General features: G+C 39.4%; 1 protein-coding gene across 16 annotated transcripts in view; it reads right to left on the bottom strand.

The window, feature by feature from the left end:
* Window positions 1–14508, bottom strand: part of THRB (thyroid hormone receptor beta) — a 371482-nt gene that overhangs the window by 125070 nt on the left and 231904 nt on the right. For 2 of the 16 annotated variants that reach the window (XM_050779472.1, XM_050779479.1), the window contains one exon: window positions 2096–2317. The exons of the other annotated variants lie outside the window; for them this stretch is intronic. The gene's annotated coding sequence lies outside the window, so the exon portion shown is untranslated. The remainder of the gene's footprint in view (window positions 1–2095; window positions 2318–14508) is intronic. 16 annotated transcript variants of the gene reach the window in all.

Here is a 14508-nt window from a genome sequence, read left to right as displayed (position 1 = left end):
CGTGTTTGGATCCAGCCAAAGAATGAGATTGACCTCAAGGTCTGATGATCCAGGTGGGCTCCAGCCAGACCCATCCCAGTTTGCACACTGTCTGCAGCACCAGTCCTGCCACTGCTATAGCAGCAAGATCTTTGGCTGCCTCTCAGCACAGCTTTGCCAATGAGCAAGTGGGGTCATCTGTGGGGTTTTGTTTCCTAGCCGCAAAGTCAAACCAGGGGGACTACTTAGTGCTCTGAAAGCTCTATGGTCAACCTGGCTTGCACATCAAAATCACCTGCGCATCTTTGGGGGGAAAAAAAAAGAAATCCCAGTGCCCAGGTGCACTCCAGGCCAATTAGTGTTTGCAGCTCAGGCCTCAGTGTGTAAAGCCGCCTGGGTGATTCTGACGCGCAGCCAAGGTTGAGAGCCACTTAGGTTTAGAGGCCCTAAAGTAGCCTCTAAAGTAGTATCCAGGGGTCTCCTGCAACTGCCCTTGCCCCTCCTCATCTCTGCTTAAAATGGCATTCCAACAGTTAGAATACGATTCCGCTGCTGCCACCCCTCTGCTCACAATCCCACTGGCTCCCCCAAGGATCTGCGACATCTGCCTCTCTGTCTCTCCTCTCCCAGTTTCAGCTTCACCAACTCCTTCCTATTCCTCAAACATGTCATATGTGGCCCCTGCAAGAGGGCCTTTTGTGTCAGGATTTTTCCTTGTCTGAAATGCTCATGCCTGCAACACCTGATTGGGTCCCTCCCTCACCTCCATTAAGGGTTGAACACCCGAACTTCTCAGGGATGCCTATTTGAACATCCCAGTGCTGTCACCTGCCCCTTCCCTGGGCACTGCACTTCCCAATACCCCTCATCTTCCTCTCCTGTCTCTCTTTGCCGTAGTACTCAGCGTCTTTTAACATGCTGTACATTTTACTTCTGTGCTTTGCTGCTGTTGTTTTGACTGTTTTGTCTCCCTCTGCTAGGAAGTCAGCTCTATGGGGACAGGGATCTTTTTCGTTCTGTTTACTGATGACCCCAAGTGCTAACACAGTGTGTAGCTCATAGCAGGCCCTTAGTAAATACTTGTTAAATGGAGACCACCCTTGTTGGGGGTGCTAGGGATACGTACTGAATGGAGGAAGGCAGGCTCAGTGACACAAAAGGAGATAAATTTCCTCAAAAATGACAGATTTTGAGGAAACACTTATTAAATTCTAATTATGAGGAGTTGCCAGGCAATGTCTAGGTTAAAAAAAAAAAAGGCACACTCTAGAGACAGGAAGCGGATGAGTGCTCAGCTAGGGCAGGCTGGTGGGAGTGGGGGATTGGTTTAAGGATGGGGACTGACTGCTCATGGATACAAGGGCTCCTTTTGGGGTGGATGAAGGTATCCTAAAAGGAGATTGTGGTGACGGCAGTACATAAATGGCTGTAAATACACCAAAATCCACTGAACTATGTATTTTCAATAGATAAACTTTGTTATATAAATTATGTCTCAATAAAACTGTTAAAAATACACACCTAACTGAAGCATCATACGACCTGAAAAAGAAGTAGGCTCTTATTATTTCTGGTCAGGCATATGGATTTTCTCTGGTTTGAGTTTTGAATTAGGCGTGAGAGAGAAGCTTCCATATCTCTCATTTGCTACCAGAGAAATCTATTTATTGGTAGAGAAATGTAACTGAAACTTCTTGATCAAGGCCTACCTCAAGAGCAATTTATTTGGATTAAATGGCTTTCCTTAATAATTTCCACATCTATCAAAATTCTGCAGTCTTTTCTAGGCCTCCAGGGCAGTTTTGGAAAACAAACAGCTACTTTGTATGAAACTGAACTTTGACACTTTTGAACTTACAATGAACTTTAACACTTTTGAACATCAGTGCCTACTGATGGGCAATTGCCCCGCACAAACAGAGCTCAAAGCGTCTGTGGCAGTGAACTGAGATGTTGCTTAGCTAGCAGTCCTGTGAATCTTCCTCCTGAGAACTCACTGATGTTATGGTTATCTAATAATATATATGGAACAATAACAGCACATTGCAATGAAAATGATGCATGGTTACAACTCAATGAAGACCATTCTCCCTCTTCTGGGAGCTTGACAGCATACCTTGTTAAGCTGTGAAGGGGGAAACTTTCTTTCTGCTCTTCTGCCTGTTTCTCTGCTCAAAATCTTGACACACGCCCACCAGTGCACAAAGGGTCGTTTGAACAAAGGTCAGGAGGCTATCCAGAGTCCTGGCTTCAACCTTCTCTTTCGGGAATCCCTAAGATGTGAGCAACGTGGTGATATGAGAAGACTCTTGGGGACTGCTGCTGTGCGTCTGGAGAACTGAGGAGGACACAGTCACTATGCCATCAATAATCAGAATGTTTGAAGGAATGGATAAGTTTTCTGCTCATTGATGAAACAGAGGGCCAGAGGACTGAGAAACTTGTCCCTTGTCACCCAGCTGGCAAGGGGAAGAGTTAGACTGCCAACCCACAACAAATGCTTTTAACTGCTGAGCCATTCTGCTTCCCACCTGCAAGGTGCACATCACTCAGCTGGGTGCCATGATGGGCGCAGAGATGACTAAGCCCCACCCCTTTCCTTCTGACAGATATTGACTGGCAGAGGAGACAGGATGTGCACAAACAATTCTAATTAGGGGAGGCTGTATTTGTACTCTGTCAGAAGTGCAGAGGGCCATGAGTGTGTGTGGAAGAGAAAGAATAACAAAAAACCCAACTTTACAAAACATGGACACTCCACAGGTTACCATGCCTCCCTGCATAGGGACCATGCCAGTTTTTCTCTGTCAAGATCCAGCTATAAACTGAGGGCCTGGTCAGGTGTGGTGGGTCATACTTATAATCCCAGCACTTTGGGAGGCCGAGGCGGGCAGATCACTTGAGGTCAGGAGTTTGAGACCAGCCTGGCCAATATGGTGAAACCCCATCTCTACTAAAAATACAAAAATTAGCCGAGTGTGGTGGCGCATGCCTGTAATCCCAGCGACTTGGGAGGCTGAGGCAGGAGAATCACTTGAACCTGGGAGGCAGAGGTTGCAGTGAGCTGAGATAGTGGCACTGCACTCCAGGCTGAGCAACAGAGCAAGACTCTGTCACAAAACAAAACAAAATAAAACAAAACAGAGGGTCTTTCATAATGTGGGTTATGTAAAGTATAGTTTATTGGGTTGGTATCATTCTGATCATGCAATCTGGATGCTTGGACAGAATAGCTACATCAGCTTGTTTTAATTTCATTTGTACATGTGTCCCCAAAGATAGCATGTCCCTTACAGAGATGTTGTGGGAATTAAATGAGTTCATGCAAGAAAAGGGCTTAGGATAGTACCTTGCACATAGTAGGTGCTCAGTAAATGTGAGTTGTTATTGTTATGCATAGTTAATCCAAGGTTCTGGAGAACTGAGTATCGGGTACTAGAGATCTAATTCCATAGGGTCCTGGTCATTTTGTTACACAACAAGAGAAGAGCTGGCATGTGAAGTGTGTTCCTTTCATGGGGGTGTCAAGAAAGAAGGCAGTGGAACACTCACTGAGTGCCACTGCTGCCTACTGAGAACTTGATTTACTTCATGCACTGGTTGTAGGGTTGCAGTTTTTGAAAAGGGCACGGTATTGATATTTGTTGGTGTGAAATGATTTCTTACATAATAGCTGGTAACATTAGAAAAGGGTGGGATTTCTATTCTCTAGAATGATACTGTGTAGAAGAGATTTAATGAGAGGAAAACCCAGTCCTCTGGGGGCAGCAGCATTTATATAACTGACTCTTTTCAGCAATTCTGCAACAATGAATAGGAACCATTTGACGTCTCTGTTGGGACTTCAACTAATGCTTTCCCAGTGAGAGAATATTTAAAAGAATATTTTCACAACTTTACTTTCCCTCAAAAATATAGTTTTGATCCCAAAATGATAGTTTTTACAGGTGTCATTTGGGATGCGTCAGTTGTACCATCTCTAGAGTCAAGAAAATGTTTATCATAAACAAGGCCCACTTAATGACTAATTTTTGTATATGAAAAGGAAAGACAGTGGATCTTGGTCATCAATTTGTATTGTTGATTTTACTTACTATAAACAAACATGAACCATTTCATTTTTCAGAAAAAAAATTCATGTAATCTGAAAACAAAGATTACCAGAGAAAGAGGAATTAACCTGTTTCAAAAATGCTAAAGAAATATTGTGGATCCCACATGAAATGCTTGAATGTGTTTCTGGAGTCACTTCTCAGCTCCATGGCAAAGGCCAGCTAGGCAAAACGTGGATCTTGGCTTTAGAGTAGAATTCTACAACAAATGTAAAGAGTTTCTATTTGTTGTGTTCCATGAAATTCAGTACAGAAAAAAGAAAATAACAATACTTCTTTATGATGAGTAAATATCTTAATCACCATACATCTTACAAATGTGTGCACAGTTTCCTAAAAAGTAAGGATAGTAATGATGATAACAATAAAGGCAATAATAGCAATAGCAGCTAACATTTGTTGAGTGCTTGCTATGTTCTAAAGGGTTCTGGTAAGTTCTAGGGAAACTGCCAGGGATTCTGCTGCCTCCTTTATTACTCTCATTACTCGTATTACCAACATATGATGTAGGTGGTACCATCCACATTTTACAGTTGGGGAACTAAAGTTAAGAGATGTGACGCCCTTGCCCAAAACTGCAAAAATTTTAAAGTGGGAGAGACAGGAAGCAAATCGTTTATGCTCTAAATCACTACACTTGACTGCATCTTGCAAGAATAATAATGATTACATGCATTTATATTGCCTTTTTACACAGTATTTTTTCATTTGATGCTTACAACCTCATTTTATTATCTCTTTTACAGATGAGGAAGCTGAGGCTCAGACATTAAATGTCTAAAGATAAACACTGGTATATGGGGAAGTCAGGACCCAAAATGATGCCTCTTGACCCCGAATCCCAGCTTGCTTGTGAAGAATTAGAGCTTCCATCTTTTCTGAATGAAAGGCCTTAAGAATTTTCTACAATTTTTCTACAAGCAAAAATCACATCTATGGGATATATATACTTCAAAAATAAAGTTCATAGCTTAGAATATCAAAAGCAACTAAAATTTTAATATACAAAGCACAGGATTTGGCCAGGCTGAAACCAATTATTTGAAAAGTTTACTCTTGATGAGTCTGGAACTTTCTCACATGGCCAACCGTGTATCAGTTAGACACGTTATTTAAGTGGCAGGAAAACATTTCTTGTTGGATATGAGACATTTCTGAGTTCAGTAAAGGTTATGTGGTTTCTCAGAAAATTAGAACTTCTATTAATAATCAGTGCTCCATTTGATTGAGGATATTATTCCTATTACTTTGAGGTCAAATTCATAAGAATGAACCCTAACAATATACGAATTGGGTAGGAGTGTGTACAAATGAACTGCCCTTAAACCCCAACTCCATGCATTGAGCTATCAGGCTCAATCCTGTATTGATGCTGCTGGAGACATTTCAAAAGGGATTACAAATGAATACTCCTCTAATAAAGAAAATATCCTTTTCTCGAAAAGCCAAGAGATATCTGGAAATTTAGGACATCCATAGTTGTTTAAAGGAAAGGTTTGGAACAGTACAATGAATAAAGCTGGCTAACTGCTATTTATAAAACTACTGAGTTTTTGACCCAAAAGGTGGGTGCTAGTTTGTTACCTGTTGTCCCTCAGCTCCAGATCCACCCTTCTTTGCTCTGTTCTGTGATGCTGGGGCTGGGATGTGGCTATTTCCCAGAGTCCCTTGCCAGAGGGTTTTCTACTCACTGGTAGAGGACTGGAAGGTGAGGAGAAGGAACTTCCTTCCCTTCCTTTTTCATGCCCCAGGAGCATCCTCCAGTAGTCGCTGTTGACTGGAGTATGGGTCTCTTTCTACATTTCCCTCAGAGGTTCTAGCAGCAGCTGGTTGGCTTCCTTTCTTAGTGGTCCAAGCACCAGCTCCACAGGACTGCTCCCCTAAGTTCTTAGATCCTACTAATGTCATCTCCTCTTTTTGTTTCCCAACTCATGGTGACAGCTACTTCTTGCAACTGGGTTACCTCAGTGTTCCTTTTTGCTCTTTTAGTGCTCCAATTCCTATATAACAACCAATTCCCTGAACTAAATCCTTCTGTTTGAATTACCTAGTGTGATTTTGTTTCCTCTCTGGATCCTGACTGTTGCATGTCAGTGATACACTTGCAAAAGTGCAGTAGCAGAAACAACACCATTGACGTAATTCAAATCTGTTTCTGCTAAGCGTGAGAAATTATTTCCAGCAAAGAGCTGTGTGAGAAATGATAAGATCTAATCCAAAGGATAGTAGGGTAGAAGGCTTCAAAGGATCAAACTTTTAAAAATTATTTTTTTTTTTTGCATAAGAATGATTCCTGATCACCTTGGAAATGTTTGAAAACAGAAAGTATAAAGGAGAAAAGAATTAAAACCCATCCTAGAGTTAACTACTGATACTTTGGCATATTCTTTCTGATCTTTTCACCCTTATACTTCCAATGATTTAAGATAATAATTATTTTAAACCCATCCTTGTTCTCTAGTATTTTCACATGGCATTATGAAGAATTAAACTCCTAGAGCAATATAACCTTGCTACATCACAAGACACTTACTTGTTCCTTCTACTTTGGGACTGGATCACTCTGGCAAGGGCTGCTTACCTCTGACCCAGAAATTAAACAATCAATGGCTAAGGCCACAGGCTCCCATCTCTGGTATATCTGTTATACCTTCTCAGTTGGGTTCATAAAGTAAACAAGAAATCTGTACACATTCAGTAGGAATACTTAGTACATTGTGAGCTGGCTCCAGGAGTGAGTCTATGAAAAATTTTGAAAGAATATAGAACTCAACAGTCTGCCCTATAAGGAGTGGCATGTTTGGACAGAGAGGTGGGACAAATGTCTGTGCTAATTACCCTGGTCTGCAACACATATTTCATATTTTGCTACTTCACTCATTCATTTATTCACGACTGCTATTAGGCTGGGGCAAAAGTAATTGCTGTTTTTGCTAGTATTTTCACATGGCAGCATGAAGAAGTAAACTCTTAGAGTGATATAATCTTCGCCATTACTTTTGATGGCAGAAACTGCGGTTACTTTTGCACCAACCTAGTACCAGAGTATCAACCAAAGGTGACGGCAAAGCACTGTGTTAGTTGCTGGGCACACAAATAAGACATGACTGTTGTTTTTTTTACACAAAATTCATAGCTAGAAGAAACAAAATCCAGAAAGAAGAAATTAAAAGATCAAGTACATATATCCTCATATCACTTTTCCTAATTAACAAAACATCCTAGTATTAGATGCATTTGTTCTTGGCTAACTCGCAGGTATACCTGTCACCAACTCCCTGGACCCCTTGAGAAGTCTCCAACTTTGAGATCTTCTCATAGCTCGGAGGTAGTATTGACTGCCTGTTGGTGCAATGTTTCAGTCTCCGTCTGCCTTAAGATTATTTATCAGGTAGAAAATAGATATAACCATACATTATGCTCCAAGTAACATAGCATTGAAATGTACGAAGTTCCGGGCATGGTAACTCATGCCTGTAATCCCAGCACTTTGGGAGGCAGAGGCAGGAGGATTGCTGGAGGCCAAAAGTTCAAGAGTAGCCTGGGCAACACAGTGAGACCTCATCTCTACAACATTTTTAAAATCAAATTAGCTGGGCACAGTGGTGTACGCCTATAGTCTCAGCTACAGGAGAGACTAAGGTGAGAGGATCCCTTGAGCCTAGGCATTTGAGGCTACAGTGAGCTATGGGTGCATCACTGTACTCCAGCCTGGGCAACAGAGTGAGATCCTGTCTCTTAAAAAGAAAAAGAGAAATATATGAAGTCAAACACTGTAGAAAATTCAAGGAAAAATACATGGAAACACAATAATGGTGGTTTAACATACCTTATATTCCTTGAAAGATTAAATAGATATAAAATAAGAAAGAATATCAGAATAACATTACTAATGTTAATCTAATCAGATACCAAATTTCACATCTGAAAAACAGAATACTGCAAAAAAAGAATAATTATAGCATGTGACCAAAGGTGATAAAGAAACTTTCCAAGAGTAGAAATAGGTAGAAATGTGACAAAACAATGTCCCCAAAATGTACTTAACTTAGAAACTAAATAAAAAAAAAAAAAAAAAAGAAAATCAGACACATACAAAAAGAAAAACTGCAATTACCTGGAAGCCAAGAAAATTATCTCCTAACCAACTTTTTGTCAAAGAGTAAACAGAAGCCTTATTGCTAGATATGTAAAGAGTAATTATGATCTAAATACCAAATGTGCAAACCTATGTGAGACCCTCAATGCCATACTTAATAAAGGAAAGGTCTTAAATTAAATGTCATAGTTTTATACATTTTTATGACTTAAAAATAAATGAGTTAAGCATTTGCAGAAAAAGGACCACAGAGAAAAGAAAGCTGAAAGAGAAATTAATAAAAGTCAGAAAGCTTATAGGACTAGAAAACATTTTAACAGGCCTCATGTGTAAAGATATCCCAAAGCTGATTCTTTTGAAAGACCAAGAACAAAACAACAAATAGATGAACTAGCAGTTAACCTAGTGGAGAAAAAAGGGGAGAAATAACAAATTCACAAAATTAGGGAAAAGAAAGGGAATTAGTTACGTATACTGAGGATTAGAATAACTTTAAGAGATGACTTTCAGTAACTGTGCAAATAAATTTAAAATCTTGATTAATTGTTTGATTTTCTTAAAAAACATAAAGTAGGAGAAAAGGCAAATTTGCATAGACTGAAAATCATGGCAAAAAAATTAAACACTGTCAAGGAACCCCTCCTCTCCCTTCCCTGAAAATGCCAAATCCAGATGGTTTTGTGTGTAATTATTTCATAGATAAAAAATTATTTAAACTGTTTGAAAGCACAGGGAAAAAATAAACTTCCCCAATTACTTTTGTAAATCAGCATAATCCTGATACCAAAAATTTGGAAAAGACAGCATAAAAAAGAAATTTGCCCAGATGACTTATTTTAATTGAGACAAAAAATCTTAAATAAAATATCAGCAAATGACTCTTGGAAAAATTAGAAGAACAATACACCAGAAAAAATGGAATATTTCCAGGAAAGCAAGGATGAGTCAGTATTAGGAATGCTGAAGCTGCTAATCAGAGTAATAAGTCCACTGGATAAAAAAGTATTTGATCTCCTTGAAAGACGCTGAAATGGTATGTGATAATATTCACTGCTTATTCTTGATGACTTAAAAACCCACAGGGAAGTAAGACTATATGAATGTTATCCTGAAAGAATATTAAATATATGAAACATTTTGAACAAAAAGTAACAGGGAGAATTGAGCCCATCAGATACGAAAGCATAGTATAATGCCTTAGTAATTAAAACAGTGCAGTATTGGTGCATGAAAAGTTAGCAGATCAACGGAGCAGGACAGAAGTTCAGAAACAGACTTCAATATCTATGGAAATTTACAATATGATAAAAGCTGGCTTATTTAACTCCTAAAGATGAGATTAAACAGTAATCATCTAGAAAAAAATCAAAGTTGAATCTGTAACTCATACCTTATGCCTGGTTAAATACCAAGTATATGAAAAAATTTAAATGTAACAAATAAAAGCCCTAGAAGAAACCACAAGAAAATCTTTTCACAGCTTTAAAATGGAGAAGACTTTCTAACTATGGCACAAATCTAGAAACCACCCACAATCTCACTTCTTAAACACCTGTAACAACCATATCTTGAATGCCTATAAAAGGAGATATGTAAAACGCAAATGTCCATCAACAGGAACTAGTTAAATAAACCATCTGGGAATAAATCACCAACTGGAATGCTGTATAAATGTAAAAAAAGAATAAGAGAACGTTTATGGAATAATATGAAATAATCTTTAAGAAACATGGTTAAGCGAGAAAAGCAAAGTGCATAGCAGTGTACATGGTATGTGACATCCATATATACAAAGAGAAAGAAGAACATGAAAGGGTATCCAAAGAGTATCTGTGGATAGACACAAAGAAACTAACACCACTGCCTATGAGGAGGGGACCCGGATGGTTAAGGGATGAGGTTTATTGCAGACCTTTCAATACATTTTAGATTCTGAACCATGTATAGAATTTGGTATCTATTCAAAAAGAATAAATGAATACAATACAATACAATACAGTGAATACAATAAAGGTTGAAAAAAAACAAAGGTAGAAAAATTTGAGGGAACACTCAGAGATAATGCACACTTTACAAAATTGCTGTGGAGATGAAATGCAATAACATAATAGAGGCATAAAATATATACGGTATAGACTGTTGTATGTCTATAAAAAGGTAACCATTTAGTCTTCTTTTCTACAAAGTGCAACTCTAGAGCAAAGGTTGCAAACTCTACTGCTTACAGGGGCTAGACATTCATTCATTCAACAGATAGGGATCAAGTACCAGCCATGCCCCAGACAATGGAGATACAGCATTGAACAAACACAGGAAAAAAAATCTCTGCCCTCACTGAGCTTTTGATCTAGGGGGAGATGACACAGGCAATTAAACAAATAAATGTCACATAGAATATTAAGCAGCAAAGTGCGTTGGGAGTACAGTATTTAAATAGTGAGGTCAGGACAGACAATGATAGCAGTGAGAGCTGCTGGCCTAGTTGTCTCTTTCGTACAGGAGGCAGCAGATACTCTGCTCCAGGAGGGAATTGTCACATAGGGCTGTGGAAAGAGTTTTGCCAGATCTTCAGATTTTCCAGGAGATAAGAAATTCAAATTTATACTGGAAATCTCCTGATTTTTCAATCCTGACTCAGTTTTTAAAGAAAACCACTACATTGGCCAAATAAAACACATCTTGCTAGCCAAGGCTGGCCAGGTAGATGGCCAATTCATATCTCTAAAGAAACAAGATTGGGTTTTAAAACAAACACACCAGACCTTGTAAGCCCTGTCATCTTATGAAGCTATGCATGTTTTCCATTTCTTCAAACATTTCTGGAACTCCTCACCGAGAGAGAACCAATTGTCCCTCAGAACTTTTTTTTTTTTTGCTTACCACACAAGGAAAGCTGTTATCATTTTGAACTGAAATCTTGTTTGGACCCTGAGTTTATTCACTAGATTTGATTATTCATAACATTTGGGGTTTTCTAAAAATCAGATTTACTGGCCGGACGCAGTGGCTCATGCCTGTAATCCCAGCACTTTGGGAGGCCAAGACAGGTGGATCACGAGGTCAGGAAATGGAGACCATCCTGGCTAACACAGTGAAACCCCGTCTCTACTAAAAATAACAAAAATTAAAAAATAAAAATTAGCCGGGCATGGTGGTGGACGCCTGTAGTCCCAGCTACTTGGGAGGCTGAGGCAGAAGAATGGTGTGAACCTGGGAGGTGAAGCTTGCAGTGAGCCCAGATTGCAGCACTGCACTCCAGCCTGGGTGATAGAGAGTGACTCTGTCTTTAAAAAAAAAAAAAAAAAAAAATCACATTTACCTTCCAAAGGTGCAGGGTGTGTTCAATAATACATATACTATTGGCCTTAAAGGTAGTCCCAACAGAGTGGCTGCAAATATTTAGAGTAAGAACAGTGTCACTAAAATAAATATGCATCTTCCAAGGTAATCATTGAAGAGGATTGCACTTAAATGTGTAGCAGTCAACACAAGTCTCCCAGCCTTACAGGCATTTAATAAACCACTTAATACTTTGGATTCTGTTGATTGCTATCAGGGTTTTTCTTCTTCTTCTTCTGCTTCTTAAGATTGAATGCTATAAGGCAGTTCATTCTAGGGATCCTTGGAATGCATATCCACCCAAACAAAGGCCTTGTGCCAAACACAACCAGCACATACACCATTTTTATTTTCCTATGACCAATGACTTAGTTTCTGTGGTCAGTTAATGACATTAGTCACGTAGAATCACATTGAGGGAGAATGCAAAGCTTTCTATGAGCCCCTGACAGCTTCAGTTTTCCTCTCCAATAACATGTATGAATCAGAAGCCACTAGTTTGCATTTCAGAAATATTTGTGGTAGTTAGGAAACACACTATACTTATTGTATTCCCACAGAAATACAGTGTCCTTGGGAAGAAAGGAAAAATGGCACCAAGATGTCCACCAAGATACAGGCTTTATCAATTCCATTGTTGTCCGATGCTTATGCCTCCTTTGCTCTTGATTACTGGAAAGTCTGTACAACATTCATCCCATCAGTCTAGTGTTTTTGCTAAAGCACAGATCTTAGATCAAATATGCCATAACTGTTTGTCTATCCATGTATCTACTCTTCCCTCCCTCCATGCATCCTTTTGTGAAATATTCTTTGAGTGCCTCTTATTGATCAACCCTTGTGCTAAGTGCTAGGCACACAGTGTAAAACAAAAATAACATTTATATCACATATATAATACAATATATACATATACAATACAACACATGTATAATAAAAACATCTGCCTTTAGGGAGCTTGCTGTCCTTTGGAGAGAATAGATATTAATGAAGTTAATTATGCAAGCCAATATAAAATTACAGCTACGTGTCATTTTCCTTTATGGCCAAAATGTGGGCTGTGACTTAGGTAAGGCTTTCTAGACAAAGTGATGAGTGGGATGAGACTCCCAGAAGTGCCAAGTAGAATGAAGTCAAAGGATGAGTAGGAGTTGCCCAGGTGGAAGGCGGGGGAAGGGCAATCCCATGTGTGGGCTCCATGCAGAAGGGAGGGAGCCGTACTTATGTACAGGGTGATAGATGGCTGGTGTAGGTGGGGTGGTGAGGACAGGGAACAGGAGAGAGATGAGGCTGGAGAGACAGATAGGAGCCTGACTGAGCAGGGCCTTTTAGGCCATAGACAAGATTTTATATTTATGCTAAGTCAGAAAAGGTTGAAGGGTCTTAAGTGAAGGAAGTAGCAAAGATTAGATTTACATTTCAAAAACCACTGTATCCACTGTGTTGAAGGGGTGAGGGGAGGCCTTCACTGTCATATAGATAAATGGTAACTGAAAGTGTCAACATGGATGCTATTGCTTTAGAACTGCAGTTACAGCAAGAAGAGGAGCACCCACTATTTGAAGAACTCTAATATTGAAAAGTCAGGAAGAAACAGTGAGCTAGTGAGAGAGTCTGAGGATCAAGTGAGCTGGCTAGAGTCTGTGAGGTACAAAGACGTCCCAGAGAGTTTTGTGTCGTGGAACTAAAGGAAGAGACAAGAAGGACAGAGTAATCAGTGGTACTGAACACTGCCGAGAGGTCAAGGGAGATGAGGTCTAGAAAATGGTCACTGGATTTAGCAGTATGAGGGTCATCAACGGCCTTAATGAGTATTACTTGGTTGGTGGAAGAGGGCCTGAAGCCAGACAGATGGAGTTGAAGAGTAAATGGGAGATAAAGACACAGAAATGGTGCACATTTATTCTCCTCTTCCCAGCCAAAGACTGGCAAGCCAAACCTTGAGAAGTTTGGCTGGGAAGAGGAGAACAAATAATTGTGAGTTTGTTGCAGGGAATAAGTGGTGATAGGCTTAAAAAAAATTTAATGGAAGATGTGGACATGTTTAAAAGGATGATATATATAATAATAATGATAGTAATATTTTTTTTTGAGAGAGGGAAAAAGATAACTCATACTGAAAGATCCTGGGAGGGAGTCCCATCTGGAGGGAGATAGATATTTGCCTCAAGTATGTACAAGAAGGGTGGACACCTCCATTGTACTTGGGAGAAAGTGAGGATGGACACAGATGTAGATGGGCTCATGTGCCTGGTGTCAGGACAATTAGAGAGTTACAGAGATAGGTTTCATTTTCTCTGAAGGAGAAGGTGAGATTATTTGATGAGAGCAAGGGAGGACAAAGGGATGTTAGAGGTTTCTGGAAGATGAAGTCTGAAACAGCATTACAGAAGGTGGAAGAGTATGTTGAACAGAGATATTTAGTATGATTCAGGGAAATGTTGATGGCCCATTTGAAGTTGGTCATCTGAATTCACAGCAGCAGCAATCGGCTCTGTTCTGCGACCTTTTTTGTTGTTGCAAGACTGGCAAAAGCCCTTGGCAAAAAGATAGGAGCCCTGGGTTCTCGGTTGTGATAGCTGTAACTTGTCATGTGACCTTAAGCACATCCGTCTTTGGTTCTTGGTTTCTTCAATTTTCCAAACGGTGAGATCAGTTGAGATGATACCTGAAGTCTTGTTCCAGCTCTAAACATTCACGATGTCCTCAATATTCATGGAGAGGCCCTTTAAGCTTACCAAGGTTTTTCTATTGATGCCTTTAGTTGCTATTTTAAAATAAAATAAATTTTTTGATATATTTTTTGGTATATCAAAAAGTATTTTTTGATACCTTTTCATTAAATAATTCTACTCTGGGAATCAAAAAGTCCAGATGTTTATTATATTATCAAAGTAGCAAAACAAAACCAAAGCAAAACTCTGAGAAGAAACTAAATGCCTTAATTTTAGGTTATAGAATATGAAATAGATCTTTCTA

Source organism: Macaca thibetana, chromosome 2 (genome assembly GCF_024542745.1).
Source record: "Macaca thibetana thibetana isolate TM-01 chromosome 2, ASM2454274v1, whole genome shotgun sequence".
NCBI classification, from domain to species: Eukaryota; Metazoa; Chordata; class Mammalia; order Primates; family Cercopithecidae; genus Macaca; species Macaca thibetana.
Note: the sequence above shows the minus strand (reverse complement) of the source record. Positions and strands in the feature narration are given on the sequence as shown.